Below are 15741 nucleotides of genomic sequence, written 5' to 3' on the forward strand. Positions count from 1 at the left end.
ATCACATCCACCACAGCGCTGCCCAATCAAATCCAAACCTCCTCCGATTGGCTGGGGTTTTGGTGGTCTTCGTTGGAATTGGTGAGGTTTGAGCTTCATTGAGGGGTCTGGCACAAGGAGCATTCGACTGTGTTGGGTGGGAGTGGGGCTTTGAAACGCTTTACCGCTGATCGGGTCAGTGATTTGTTTTTCAGGTTTACTGAAAATATTCTCGCATTATTTCTATTAATGACTGTGACTGGAAGTCACAGGCTGAAGGTTCACCTGGGGTGGCAAATAACCTTGTGCCAGCCCTGGGTTATAGAATAAAATTGTTAAATTGAGTTAAGATACAAGCCAGCTACGACCAATGGGAAATGTTGGTATTCAAAGTGACTTGGGTGTCTTTGTACTTAAGTTGTGGATAGTTAATATGCAGATACAGCAATAATTAGGAAAGCAAATGGTATGTCAACCTTTATTACAATGGAATTAGAGTTTAAGAGTGAAAAAGTTTTACTGCTGTTGTACAATGCCTTGGTGAGACTACACCTAGAGGACTGTGTACAGTATTGGTCCTCTTATCTAAGGAAGGACATATTTGCCTTGGAAGGAGTGTAATGAAGGTTCACTAGACTCATCCCTGGGATGAAGGGATGTAGTTTAATAGGTTACAATAAACTAGAGCAATATTATTGTTCCAATAGTTTAATAGATTATTATAAACTAGAGCAATATTATTATTCCAAGTTTAGATTATTATAAATTAGAACAATATTATTAGTACCAATAGTTTAATAAATTATAAACTAGAGCAATATTATTTCAATAGTTTAATAGATTATTATAAACTAGAACAATATTATTATTTCAATAGTTTAATAGAAGATTATAAACTAGAACAATATTATTTCAGTAGTTTAATAGATGATTATAAACTAGAACAATGTTATTATTTCAATAGTTTAATAGATGATTATAAACTAGAGCAATATTATTATTCCAAGTTTAGATTATTATAAACTAGAGCAATATTATTAGTACCAATAGTTTAATAAATTATAAACTAGAGCAATATTATTATTTCAATAGTTTAATAGATGATTATAAACTAGAACAATATTATTTCAATAGTTTAATAGATGATTATAAACTAGAGCAATATTATTATTCCAATTCTTAAATAGATGGCAATATACAAGGGGAATATTATTATTCCAACAGTTTAATAGATTGTATTAAACGAGACTGGGACAAAGTTGCCCAGTGGACATGGCCATTGACCATTTGGAACTCTCGCAGTCGAACCCAAGCATCAGGAGCACGTGCTCCGGGTCACGTGGGGGGGGGGGGGGCTCTGCAGATCATGTGACCCGCATCATCAGCCTCCTTCTCAGCGACGCCGACTTGCTGCTACGGCAGGCCACTTGTGACTAAGTACATGGTGAGCGGTCGCTACGTTTTCGCGCACAGGTACGTCTAACCAACGGTACTAACCCGACCCCCGTTGCCCGGCTGGGCTCCCGAGGCGGTCAGGAACACAGCAGCCTCCGCGTTATGGCTTTGCGGGGCCGCGAAGCGAGGACGCAGCGGGCGCCGCTGTCCCGAGGCTTTTTGGGCCTCCGCGCTGCCGTCGTTCCAACGGCCAAAGCGAGTGGCAGTTTCTGGGATCGGCCTGGGCTGGTAGGCGGGGCCGGGAGCACAGATCCCGCCCCCCTATGTCCCCCGATTGGTCTCTGCGCCTCCCGCAGTGTGGGCAGCACTGCATTCCGATTGGCTCTCCTCCCTGTCACTGAGTCTACGTCACAATGCCCTCAATCCAATGGGTGAGTGAGAAACTGGCAGGCGACCCGGAACGAGGAAGTAGTGGCGACTTGACGTTGCTCACTGATAAAACCTGCAGTTTTGTAGCTACCACAAACCACAACTTCTGTTTATATAAATATATATTTTATACAAACATTTATATCCATACAATTTATATAAATTTACTTATACAAACTTTCCTTTTGCCATTACCAGAGAAAATATTTTGAGTGCAGTAAGAATGCTCTTTTTGCGTCCAAGCTTCATATGAAAGTATATTGTTGGCACCTTTTATTGAGACATTTTTTGTTTGCATTTTAAAAAACGGACCAGTTTTGCCTCCAGAAATTTCTGGATGGAATTAACAGCTGTTTCTCTTTTGTCAGCTTTTTAAAAAATATTTTAACTAAAAGTTGTTTTAAGAAAAAAATTGGTAGTTTATGTTGCATTGTTAAAAGTTTTCGTCAACTCTTTTCAGAAGTTTGGCAGCTTTCTTAATAAGTACACTTCTGGGAAGTCTTCATTTGTGAGCCTTTGTTTTTACGGAAAGTTAATTCCCTCCAGAATACTTTGAAATTAGTGTGGGGGTGGTGACGCAAGGAAACCATTTTTAGGGGGAAAAAAACAAATTTCCAAGACTTGGAATTTGAATGCGTGAGGGTTTTTTTGTAACCGATGATGTGAATAATAGTAAACCAACAAAAACAATATATCATCTAGTTTGTTGGAATTCTAACTTTCTTGTGATTAGGCCCAGCATTTCAAAACCTGCTTTGCACAGATAAATGTAAGTGTTGGGGTGTGGGACTTAAGTTATGTGGAGAGATTAGAAAAGCTGGCATTGTTCTCATCAAAGTAGATAAGGAAGTTTGTTCAAAATGATAAGGGTTTAGATGAGTAACTAGAGTAACTTTCCACTGGCAGGAGATTTAGCAACCAGAGAAAACTCATTTAAGGTAATTAGCAAAAGAAGCAGATGAGTTTTTTTTTAAATGCAGTGAGTTATGATCTGGAACATACTGCCTGGTGGAAGCATGTTCAGTAGTAACTTTCAGAAGGGAATTGGGTAAATATTTGCATTTGCAGAGCTATGAGGAAAGAGCAGGGGGTGGCACTAATTAGATAGCTCTTACAAAGAGCTGGCAGAGGCACAGTGAGCCGAATGGCCTCCTGTGTTGTATCATTAGAATGTATAGAATATTAGAATGTGTCATTCTATGATTTTTTTTTTGAATGAAGCTTGCACCTGTGGAAAGATGCGCATAGTGAAGCTTGGGGGAAAAAAAATCCAAAATTCATTCGTAAGACTTGCAAATGTATTGCCTTCCAATTTTGTTTTTTCTGAAAGCTTGATTCCCTCGTGCTGATATACCTGCCAGCTTTTGTCAGACTGTGCTTTTTAAAAATTCAAGTTTTTCCCAGTATTCGAGAGACACATCAAAATCTTACCATATAAAGCCATCAATTCCAGTTTCTTTCCAGTTGAACATAGTATTTGCAGAAATGTTTGATGTTCTGAATGTTGGATGCACCAAAATAAAAGCTGAACCATAACTGTGCGGGATCTGCAGATGTTATTTTCAGATGGTCATGTCATAGAAAGAACAGTACCTTGGAAGAGAATTTCAAGGTATCTTTGCAATTGAGGGGTTCAGGTGCTGAAACAATTGAAACAGAAGTTGAGTAGCTTGAAAGTATCCTGTGAACCGTGACAGCCTTTAATTCTTCAATTCTTTAATACCTTTTTGAGAGGCAGAATCTAATATTAAAATGGCCATTCTTAATGACCAATGCTGAGTGGTTATGTCGAACCTGTCTCATATCCAATCCTGCAGATTGTGGGAAACAAATTGAATAAGTCAGAACACATGATGTTTAAAATATTTGTTTCATTTTTAAAAAATATTTCATTCAAATTTTTACAGTAACTATTTAGGCCTTTATAGTGAGTTTAAGGTATGGATGCTTTCAATTTTGTTACTTTCCCCTCATATGTTTAATAGCTTCCCCTTCAATGTATCTACCCTATTCGCCTCAACTATTTGCTTGGATGAGTGCAGCTCCAACAACACTCAAGAAGCTTGACACCATCCAGGACAAAGCAGCCCACTTGATTGGCACCACATCCACCATCTTCAACATTCACTCCCTCCACCACCGATGCACAGTGGCAGCAATGTGTACCATCTACAAGATGTGGTGCAGCAACTCACCAAGGCTCCTGCTACAGCACCTTCCAAACCTCCTACCTCTACCACCTAGAAGGACAAGGGCAGCAACTGCATGGGAACCCCACCACCTGGAAGTTCCCCTCCAAAGCACACACCGTCCTGACTTGGGAATATGTCACCGTTCCTTCACTGCCTCTGGCTTAAAATCTTAGAACTTCCTTCCTGTTAGCACTGTGGGTGTACCTACACCACGTGGACTACAGCAGTTCAAGAAAGTGGCTCACCTTCTCAAGGGCAATTTGGGATGGGCAATAAATACTGGCCTAGCCAGTGACACCCAAATCCTGTGAATGAATAAAAAATAAAAACTGCCACTTATGGCTAGTGGGTTCCACATTCTCGCCTCTTGGTAAAGAAGTTTCTCCTGAATTCCATAATGGATTCATTAGCGACTATCTTATGTCTTTGACCTTTCATTTTAGACTCCTTGCACAAGTGGAAACATCTTTTCTATGTCTACCTTATTGAACCCTTCCATAATTTGAAAGACCTCTACCAGGTCATCCCCTCGACTTTCTCTTTTTTTAGAGAAAACAGCCTCAGCCTGTTCAGTCTTCCCTGATAGTGATAGAGTATGATTGACCTAAGAACTAGGTAGGAAGTTAATTTTGGCACCACAGAAGAACCGATCTTAAGTCAATGTAAGGTAGTGTTACAGAGGGATGTAATGAGATGTATCTTCACTATTGTCACATTTTTTGAATGTTGCATATCTGCAGAATATTTCCTGCAATATTATATCTATGAAATTATCTGTTTCTAGCTGGGGGAAGGAAAGAAAAAAAAAGCCATGTATCAGACTAGCCTCCACCCTCTAGGCCCTGAGGTTAAGGCTACAGTTGCATAATGCCCAGCCACAGAACAGCTTTGGTTGCCAATGTAACCTTTGACAAACTGTTAAAAAAACAACAATTTTTGTTGACATAGCACCTCTTTTACGTAGTAAAAATGTTCCAAGGTGCTTCGCAGGATTGTACATCAGACAGATTCAGCAGCGAGCTATGCTAGGACAGGTGACCAAAAGCTTGGCCAAAGAGGTAGGTTTCATCAAGATCAGTATGACATTATATTACATTTTGAAGGAAAGGTTTCACAAGGAAAGTTAGTCTTGTATCAGTGCAATAATTATATTTGTATATAGCACCATTCAAGATCTCTGGACATCCCAAAGTGCGATATACCAATGAAGTACTTTTGCAGTGTAGTCATTGTTGCAACACAAGAAATGCAGCAATTAATTTGCACACAGCAAGCTCCCAAAAACAGCAATGTGATAATAACCAGATGTCCCTCAATCAAAATCACAAAAACAGGTTAAATATTGTCCAGGCCACAAGGAAGAGCTTCCCTGCTATTCTTCGAATTAGTGCCATGTGATTCTTATGCAACCACCTGAGAAGGCAGATGGAGCCTCGGTTTAATGTCTCATCTGAAAGTTGACAGCTTTGACAGTGCAGCATCCCGTCGGTACTGCCCTAGAAATGTCAGCCTAAGTTCTGCGCTCAATTCTCTGGAGATTTGTAAACTTTTTTTCGTGAGGTGTGGGTGTTGTTGGCAAGGCCAACCAGCATTTGTTGCCCATCCCCAATTGCTCTTGAACTGCACGGCTTGCTCGGCCATTTCAGAGGGCAGCTAAGAGTCAACCACATCGCTGTGGGTCTGGAGTCACATGTAGGCCAGACCAGGTAAGGATAGCAGATTTCCTTCCCTAAAGGACATTAGTGAACCGGATGGGTTTTTATGACAATCAGTGATAGTTTCATGGTCACCGTTACCGAGACTCAATTCCGTATTTATTAATTGAATTTTAAATTGCACCAGCTGCCCTGGTGGAATATGAACCCATGTCCCCAGATCATTAGCCTGGGTCTCTGGATTATTAGCCCAGTGACATTACCACCACGCTACTGTGTCCCCTTAAAAAGACTTGAACCTTTCTAATTCTGAGGTGAGAGTACTACCTGCGGAGCCAGGGCTGTCAAATAATTCATACTTGGGCAGAAAGCTAATTCTCTCATTATTGATGTCCATGTCAACGATTGTGTCAGTGTTGAATCCTCCACAAGATCCTGTGCTAGCTAAATGAAAAGAAAGCAAACAACCTGGTGCCACCTTGCTAAGTGCCAGTATTGTCACACCTGTTTCTGCATATAGTGTGGCTCATGGGTTACAGAAAATGTGCTGGTCACCCCATAATAAAGTTATAATGGGAGGGGCGGTCTATTGACACCACTGTCAGACAGTGAGTTGGATATGGGGCAGGATTTACAACCGGACTCAACATGCAGTTTATTTTACAGCAAACAGTGAAACATGCAAAGTCTGTTTAAAATGAGTCTCGATGGACTGCAGCACCAAAACTCATGACTGAAACTACAGCAATGTCTTCCAATAAAAGCTGGGTAATTTCTCCTGCAAAATGCAGTGGGTGGAGGACAGTTACACAATGCAAATTGATGTGCGTAAAATCAATCTCAGTCCCTTATGGCATTGCAGGTTCCAGGTGATTGGTGGGATTACCCACTCATCTGCTTCCTGGCTGCGTGTCACCATATGCAGCACTTTCCTTGAGAAGTGTTGGATAAATTCAATGCAAATTCTTCATTATTTGATTTGCAGTTTGAAATGGTTGCAGCGTTTTGCTGCATGACTTGGAACTGTGCCGATGGGAGATTTAGAAGGTGTTTGAAACAATTGATTCTTCGAGCTGCAACACCAGCCCATGTTGCAAGGATAGTTTCTTCTGCAGCTCAGAGATTAAAGCTAAGGAAGTGACAGGCAGGAAGCAAGTGGTAAACAATGTGTAGACACAAACAGCACTGTTCTTAAAATTGACAGCAGCTGCAAAATCCTGATTCGCTTCATAAGGGATGGTGCTAGAAAGAAAAATGAGCAGGGAGATCGTTTCAGCTCTTGCCTAACTGATTCATCAAATACGAGCATGACAATGAAACTTGCTATTTTAAATGGTGGCCTAAAGTCAGGCATGAGATATTTAAAGAAACCATGAGGACAGAAAGACTTTTTGGATGTCCCAAAGTGTTTTACAGCCAATGAAGTTCTTTTTGAAATATGGCCACTGTTGTAATATAGGATGATGCACAGCAAGCTCCCATAAACAGCAATATGAAAAATCAGCAGATCATCTGTTTTAATGGTGTTTGTTGAGGGCTACGTATTGGCCAGGATTCCAGGGAGAACCTTGCTGCTCTTCTTTGGAATATTGCCATGGCATCTCTTATGTTCACCTGGGAGGTCAAACGTTTTAACACCGCTTCTGAAAGACTGCACCTCTGGCAGTGCAGCACTCCTTCAGTTCTAGCACTGGGACGGTCAGCTTGGATAAGAGCACTTGGTGTTGGGAGTCGCATATTAGCATGGTTAGAGGATTGGCTACCTAATAGAGAGTTGGGATAAGGGGGGCATTTTTAGGATGGCAACCTGTAACTAGTGAAGTGCCACAAGGATCAGTGCTGGGGCCTTAATTATTTACAATATATATTAATGACTTAGATGAGAGAAGTGAATGTACTATTGCCAAATTTGCGGATGATGCAAAAATAGATGGGTAAGCAAGTGGTGAGGATGACACAGGGAGTCTACAGAGGGATATAGGTAGGTTAAATGAGTGGGCAAACAAGTGGCAGATGGAACATAATGTGGGAAAATGTGAGGTTATGCACTTTGGCAGGAAGAATAGAGGAGCTGAGGGAATGGAGTATAAAAATGGGGAAGTCTTGGTAAAACTATACAAGGCACTAATTAGACCACACCTAGAATACTGTGAACAATTTTGGTCCCCTTATCTAAGGGAAGATATACTGGCATTGGAGACAATCCAGAGAAGGTTCACTAGGTTGATCCCAGGTAGGGAGGGATTTTCTTATGAGGACAGGTTGGGTAGGTTGAGCCTGTACTCATTGGAGTTTAGAAGAATGAGAGGCGACCTTATTGAAACACATAAGAGTTGACAGGGTAGATGCTGAGAGGTTGTTTCCCCTTGTGGGAGAGCCTAGGACCAGAGGGCATAATCTCAGAGTAAGGGGTCATTCATTTAAAACAGAGATGAGGAGGAATTTCTTCTCTGTGGGTAGTCAATCTGTGGAATTCTTTACCGCAGAGGACTGTAGAAGCTGGGTCATTAAGTATATTCAAGGCTGAGAGGGATAGATTTTTAATCAATAAGGAAATCAAGGGTTATGGGGGAAAAGGCAGGAAAGTGGAGTTGAGGATTATCAGATCAGCCATGATCTCATTGAATGGCGGAGCAGACTCGATGGGTCAATTTGGACAGTACTTTTCTCCCCCCCTCCATCTGTTATCAAAACACATCTATTTTGAAATTAGCTGAAGTGCAAATATCATTTTGTATCTGATTTGTATCTGCCAGAGTAAGTTTGTTGAACGGTCCCATGGCACTCTTCAAAGAAAAGCAAGGGAGTTCCTTGAGCATACTGGGTCAACATATTTCCTTAACCAACACCACTGAATAGATCATCTTGTTTATTTGTTCCATTGCTTATAGGAACTTTCTGTGCACGAGCTGGCAACTGAATTTCCCCACGTTAGAGCGGGGACCACGCTTCAGAAATACCTCACTTGGCTGTGAAACAGCTTGGGACATTCCTGAGGTCACAGGGGGAACTTATATAAATGTAAGCTCTTCTGACTTGGGCCTAGAGTGCTACAAATGAGCCATGCTGACACATGCAGTGACAAATATCACCCCTGCTCTTTTACTGCTCTTTGAATTATCTAAGTCATTGCATTTAAATGTAATATAAAATTTGCATCAATATTTTGGGACCCATGAATTGCTTTGTCAAACTATTTCGAATTAGTCAGTTTTGACGAATGAATATGGATGTAATGAGGTCAACAACAACAACAACAACTTAGATAAAAACACAAATACTGCAGATGCTGGAGATCTGAAATAAAAACAGAACGTGCTGGAAGAACTCAGCAGGTCTGACAGCATCTGTTCCACAACTCCGTCACAAAGTAGAGTCATATTGGACTCGAAACGTTAACTCTGTTTCTCTCTCCACAGATGCTCCCAGACCTGCTGAGTTTTTCCAGCATTTTCTGGTTTTACTTATATTTATATTGCGCTCTTAACATAATAAGCCCCACGGGTGCTTCACAGGAGCATTATAAACCAAAGTATGACACAGAGCCACATGAGGCGATATTGGGTCAGATGACTAAAAGCTTGGTCAAAGAGGCAGGTTTTAATGAGTGTCTTAAAGGAGGAAAGTGAGGCGGAGAGGTGTAGGGAGGGAATGCCAGAGCTTGGGGCGTAGGTCTTGGTCAGCTCGCTCTCTCCACTACTGACCCCAAAGGTACATTCCACTGTTGCTCCCACCTGAGAATTGGGAGGGGAAGAAAACCACCTGATTTAAGCAAGTATATTTGATTGCGATTCAAAGTCCAAACTTCTGGCTAAGAGTTGAGTTCTCTCGGCACTTCCGTTTTTTTCTATTCCGAGGCATGATTTATACTTAATGAGAACTTTGCAAAGTTGGTTGGAGTGCTATAATTTTTGAACTTTTGGACCCGAGTTTGATTTTAATGTGGATTGATGAGATTGAAAAAGAGATGGTCACCAGTGGTATGTTAGGAATGAATCAAATTGCTACTTAAATGTTATAATGAAATCTTGGAACACCATCAACAGATTAGCTGGTGAGCAATTAATGCTTAAGTAAAACATTGCGGATGCTGGGAATCTAAAATAAAAACAAAATGCTGTGAATATTCAGCAGGCCAGGCAGCATTCTGTGGAGAGAGAAACAGAGTTAATGTTTCAAGTCAATGACCTTTTATCAGAATTCTCTTGTGAATCCCTGATTTGAATTGCTCCACCATTGGAGAATGTGCCTTTAGCTGCATCTGCACCAAGCTTTGGAGCTCCTTCCCTACACCTTTCCACCTCTCTTCTTTTAACACATTCTTTAAAATCTACCTCTTTGGCCAAGCTTTTGATCACCTCCTTATGTGACTCGGTGTCAAGTTTTGTTTAATAACCTTCCTGTGAAACACCTTGGGACATTTTACTGTGTTAAAGGCGTTGTACAAATGCAAATTGTTGTTCTAACACCTTTCCCTGGAAGAACGCCAGAGCTAGTGAGTGGCTATTTACAAAGCATAACCTATTCTAGTGTTCACTTTGCAGAAGCTTTGTTTTGAAATGGAGTGTCTGAATACTCCTCCTTCGCAGAAAAGCTCATGAGGTACATCGATATTATATTCTGCTATATTCAATCTGAACATTACAGATATTCCCAAGAGAGTGGGAGTCAGGCTTGAGTGTTTAAATGGAGTTGGGATTCGGAGAGTTTGGGGAGAGTGCTACTTTTTAGTAAAGTCTCAACACAGAATTGAAATAATGAAACCGATTGAAATTTGAATCATTGAGCGATCCTGATAGCATGGTAAATTTGAATCTCCTCTGTTATTTTACATCTCTCAGCTCAGAGCGGTTGTCCTGGCATCTTTTTTGGTTGTATGGAGACGATTATTGTTGGAGATTATCAGAGACTTATAGGAGCGTAATTGGTATTCCAGACTGGATTATCGTCATACCAGAAATATATCTTTGCCAGCTTTCCTGAGCTGGTTCAGTATTAAAAGTGTTGATTTACGAGCATTTTGGGATTGGATCCATGTAGCCTTGTGCAATTTAAGATTTAAAACAAAAACGTAGATTGGGTTGATGTAGTAGCAGGATATTCTGTGTCCCATCGTACTAGCGTTTTTTGAGGCTGTAACTAGTAGGGTAGATAAGGGGAACCAGTAGATGTTGTAGTATATTTGGATTTTCGAAAAGCTCTGAATAAGGTGGCAAACTAGAGGTTGTTACAGCACATTAGGGGTGGGGGGTAATATATTAGCATGGATTGAGACAGAAAACAGAGAGTAGGAATAAACGGGTGGTCTTCTGGTTGGCAGGTTGTAATGAGTGGGATCCTGCCAGGATCAGTATTTGCCCTCAGTTATTTACAATCCGTATCAGTGACTTAGTTGAGGGGACTGGGTATAATATATCCAAGTTTGCCGATGTTGTGAAGCTGGTGGGAAAGTAAGCTATGAGGAGGACGCAAAGTGTCTGCAATAGGATATAGATTGGTTAAATGATTAGGCAAGAAGGTGGCAGATGGAATATAATGTGGGGAAACGTGAAATGATCCACTTTGATAGGAAGAACAGGAAAGTGGAATATTTTTTAAAGAGGAGAGACTAGAAAATGTTGGTATTCAGAGGGATTTGGTTTTCTTGTGCATGAATCACAGAAAATTAGCATGTTGGTACAGCAAGCAATTAAGAACATAAATGGTATGTTAGCCCTTATTGTAAGGGTGTTGGATTATAAGAGTAAGGAAGTATTGCAGCAATTATATAGATCTTTGGTTGATTCCTAGAATGAGGGGGCTGCCCTATGAGGAGGATCGCCCAGATAGTCAGTCATTGAGTATATTCAAGACAGTGATCAATAGATTTTCGGACATTAAGGCAGTCGAGGGATATAGGGATAGGGCAGAACAGTGGAGTTGAGGTTGAAGTATGCCATGATCTTATTGAATGGCAGAGCAGACTCAAAGGGCCATATGGCCTACTGCTGCTCCTATTTCTTATGTTAAAGGTACCGGGATGAAAATAGTACCAGTGTTCTGTGGCTTTCTCTCTCCTCCTTCGCTTCAGTAATGGTCTTTTAAATTTTGGATGTTCATGTTTAAATAGAATCCTGATTCTGAAAGATAGGGGTTACCAAAGTTGGGATTCTTGAAAACTTTATTAAACGTTTGTGGTACGAGAAGGTGTGTTCAAGTCAGGATTTTTTGACAATTGATGAAAGTTCCTCTGGATAACCAAATTTTGGGATGGTGATTGTTTTGAAATCTCAGTCTGGGTACTGATTGACTGCATGGTGCTGTAGCCTAGTGGTTATTGTTACTGGGCTGGTAATCCAGAGACCTGGACTAATACTCGAGGGAACAAATCCCAGCATGGCAGTGTGAGAATTTGAACTCAATTTTAATAAAAACCTGGAAACCAAAAGCTGTTATTCATAAGCGTGATTTTGAAGCTGTTGGTTTGTCATAAAAATCCAACTGGCTCATTAATGTCTTTTAAGGGAAGAAAACCTGCCATTTTTAGCCAATTGGGCTATGATTCCAGTACCACAACAACAACTTTCATTTATATAGCACCTTTTAACATCATAAAGCATTTCAATGCGCTCCACAGGAGCATTCTAAAAGCAAAATTAGACACTGAACCACATAAGGTGACCAAAAGAAGTATTAAGGAGTGTCTTAAAGGAGGACAGAGAAGTGGAGAGGTTTAGGGAGGGACCTTTAGAGCTTAGGGCCCAGACAGCTGAAGTTACAGCCGCCAATAGTGGTGTGTTGCACAATAGGCCAGAATTGGAAGAACATAGAAACCTTGAAGACTTGTAGGACTGGAGAGTTTTACAGAGTTAGGGAGGGGCTTATTCACATTCAACCAAGTTTGCCTATTGATACATATCAATCTTAAAGAAAGAGAGGTGGAGAACTTTAGGGGGGGAATTCCAGAGACAAGGGCCCAGGCAACTCGAGGCATTGCTGTCAGTAGTGGTGTGATTAAAATTGGGGATGCCCAAGAGGCCAGAATTAGAGGAGCGCAGGTATCTTGGAAGGTTGTGGGGCTGGAGATTACAGTGATAGGGAGGGGTGAGGTCATGAAGGGATTTGAAAACAAGGATGAGAATTTTAAAATTGAGGCATTGTTGGACTGGGAGCCAGCCACAACAACCTAGTTAACTCTTGACTACCCTCTGAATTAGCCTTGTAAGTTGCTCACCTGTGTTCAAATTGGCAGTTGGATATGGGCAATAAATGTTGGCCTTGCAAGTAATGCCTACAGCCTGAGAATTCAATTTTTAAAATAAAACTGGACCATTTATCACAAAGTGGAGATGTACTATTAACTTTATTGATGCTCAAGTTTGGATTCTTCTGTGGTTTTCTGATACTAATTTCTACTTACACCTGAATTGAATCTTGGAATACGAACGATGGAAATACGAGTAAGTATTGGGAAAATAAATCTCCTAATCTGATGTTTGAGTGGGCAGTTAGGACATGTGTAAACAAGAAATAGGATAATATAGGAATTACATTGAATGTTTTTGCACAGGAACAGGCCATATGGCCTCATGCCGGTGTTTATGCACCACGTGCGCCTCCTCCCGCCTCTTTCCATCTCATCCTCCCAGCACATCCTTCTGCTCCTTTTTCCCTCGTGTACTTAGCGAGCTTCCTCTTAAACATACGTGTGCTATGAGAATGGCACAGAAAGAGGCCATTCACTTGAACCGCTCCATACTCGAGTTCAGAAGAGGGACTAGCGCCTGAACTTACGTACGTGAAAATGCCGGCAGAGGCCCGAATCTGAAATCCCGCCCCCAACCCTGGCTTCCACCATTTTCACAGGGAGGGAATGGGGGCTGGTTTTAAATTGCGCATCCGTGGTCTCTGGAGGCAGCTGCCAGTATAAATCAACAGCTGCCTCCATTCGTGTGATTTTGGTGATATAGGTATCTAAACCTGAAGTGTGCAGATTAGACCTGGCAGGAGCAGGTTTGAACCTTGTGGGTTCGTTTGGATAGCCAGTGTACCCTTTGAGAGAGGTAAGGCACCCTTTGGGGTAGGTCAGGTGCCCTTTGGGATTGTGAAAAGTTGAGGTGATTGTGTGTAAAAAGTGCTTAAATTCACTGGGAATGTCAAATAACTGCCAAAACTCATTGGAACTGTCAAAGGATTTAACTCTGCTGGGCTTTAAACTTTAAAATAAACTGTTTAAAAATAGTTGGTGCCTGCAATTTCACTCTGCCTGTTGACATAAGCAGGAGGACTAACATTATAGGATTTGTGCTGCATGACTGATTTTTACAACCTAAGATTATCTCAGTGGGGTGCCTGTTAAGTGAGCAGTTCGATTGACAGCTCCGAGCCCCTATAAAATAGAAATAAAAACAAAAAATGCTGGAAAAACTCAGCTGGTCTGACAGCATCTGTGGGGAGAAAGACAGAGTTAACGTTTCGAGTCCGTCTGACTCTTCTTCAGACCAACTCGAAACGTTAACTCTGTCTTTCTCTCCACAGATGCTGTCAGACTTGCTGAGTTTTTCCAGCATTTTTTGTTTTTGTTTCAGATTTCCAGCATCCGCAGCATTTTGCCTTTGTCTTAATATAAAATAGAAATGTTTGTTTTCACAAGAGATTGAAGAGAGTGAAATGTTTGCATTCATAAGAGATTAGCTACCTAAGTGAAATGTTTGTTTTCATAAGAGATTAGTTGGAGGAATTTTTTTTTTAATCAATCAGAGATTTTTTAAAATAGTGACACCATCAATAGACTATTTTATGTCAGCATGGCTCCTGAGGTTTGTCCATGGTGGATACTAGGTGAGTTGGCATGGAGGGGTTAGGGCAAGGGGTGGTAGGCATGAGTTGGCACTAAGTTGGCATAGGGGCTATAAGGGATGAGTGGGGGGGGTATGGGTTGGAATTGGGGGTATGAAGGGCCTGGGGCGGGTAGAGGGGCAAAGGGTGGTATGGGGGTATGAGGGGTCATGTGGGTGGATAGAGGGACATAGGGTGGCACGGGGGCATTGGGGCCATAGGAGATGGGTAGAGGGGATAGGGTGGCATAGGAGGTAGGTGGTGGGCAAGAGGTGGCATAGATTGGCATGGATGGGGGATGGTGAGTCTGTGGGAGTGAGGGCTGATGGGTTGTTTTATGTTTTTTTTCAATAACTTCAACAAAGTGCCGGAGCACAGATGCAGGCCTTCCTCCCAGCCCACATCTGCAGCCTCTGGCAGCCTCTGCACTTGTTCCAGGACAGCAGGCCTGACTTCTAATCCAACCTGCAGTCCCTCCCCCGGAACGAAAATCCAACCTCCTGGGCCTCTTTTTCCCAGGCCGGGTTGGCGGAGCCAGGAAATGTCCTGTTCTGTTGAAGGGTCGTGGGGACTCGAAACGTCAACTGTGCTCTCCTCCGCCGATGCTGCCAGACCTGCTGAGTTTTTCCAGGTATTTCTGTTTCTGTTTTTTGTTTTGGATTTCCAGCATCCGCAGTTTTTTTGCTTTTATCAGGAAATGTCCTGTCTGGGAGTGAGAATCCGGGCCTACGTGCCCAGGATAGTAAGGAAATAGCAGCTGACCTGATTCAGATAATCTATTGGAAGTATTGCCCATTTCTCGTGTGAAAACAGCATTTTGTTTTAAGTTTTCAGTAGAAATAATAGTCAAGCTGGTGGAATGGGGGTGTGGGCAGGGCATGGGGTCATGAGGTATCGTGAAACTAGTTGGAATGGGCCCAAACCTAGGCAGTCAAGGAATTGGAGGAAGGTACTCTAATCTGTCTCATTAATATCTGCTTTGCTTTGTTCACTTCTAATTGCATCTTGGCTCACACTGACTTCTGGAAGTATTCTAACAAAGGGGAAGTAAGCTTGAGGATGTGGGAGCTCACTTTGTACTGTTGGGGTGAATAGTTTCTCCTATTCATATTGAGCTATTATACTTACAGGAGCCAGACGACAGAGGAAAATAAATCTCGTTTCGAGGTCCTTCTGTAAAAATCACAAAGGTTAATAAAGACTATCCAGCTATGGCTTTATGTTGTATTTATTTTGAAGTGTGGTTTGGCTGTGGGCCACATTAAATCTATTAC

At 41.6% G+C, this 15741-nt stretch overlaps 1 protein-coding gene across 4 annotated transcripts in view; it reads left to right on the forward strand.

Annotated features, from left to right (window-relative positions):
- Positions 1–1358: 1358 nt before the first annotated feature.
- znf407 (zinc finger protein 407) overlaps positions 1359–15741 on the forward strand; it is a 438369-nt gene continuing 423986 nt past the window's right edge. For 3 of the 4 annotated variants that reach the window (XM_078539891.1, XM_078539888.1, XM_078539892.1), the window contains exon 1: positions 1359–1452. The gene's annotated coding sequence lies outside the window, so the exon portion shown is untranslated. Of the gene's footprint in view, positions 1453–4957; positions 5054–15741 lie in introns of those variants that run through there. The other variant, XM_078539889.1, reaches the window with a different exon arrangement.

The sequence above is a fragment of the Cetorhinus maximus genome, chromosome 4, assembly GCF_964194155.1.
Source record: "Cetorhinus maximus chromosome 4, sCetMax3.hap1.1, whole genome shotgun sequence".
Taxonomy (NCBI): Eukaryota; Metazoa; Chordata; class Chondrichthyes; order Lamniformes; family Cetorhinidae; genus Cetorhinus; species Cetorhinus maximus.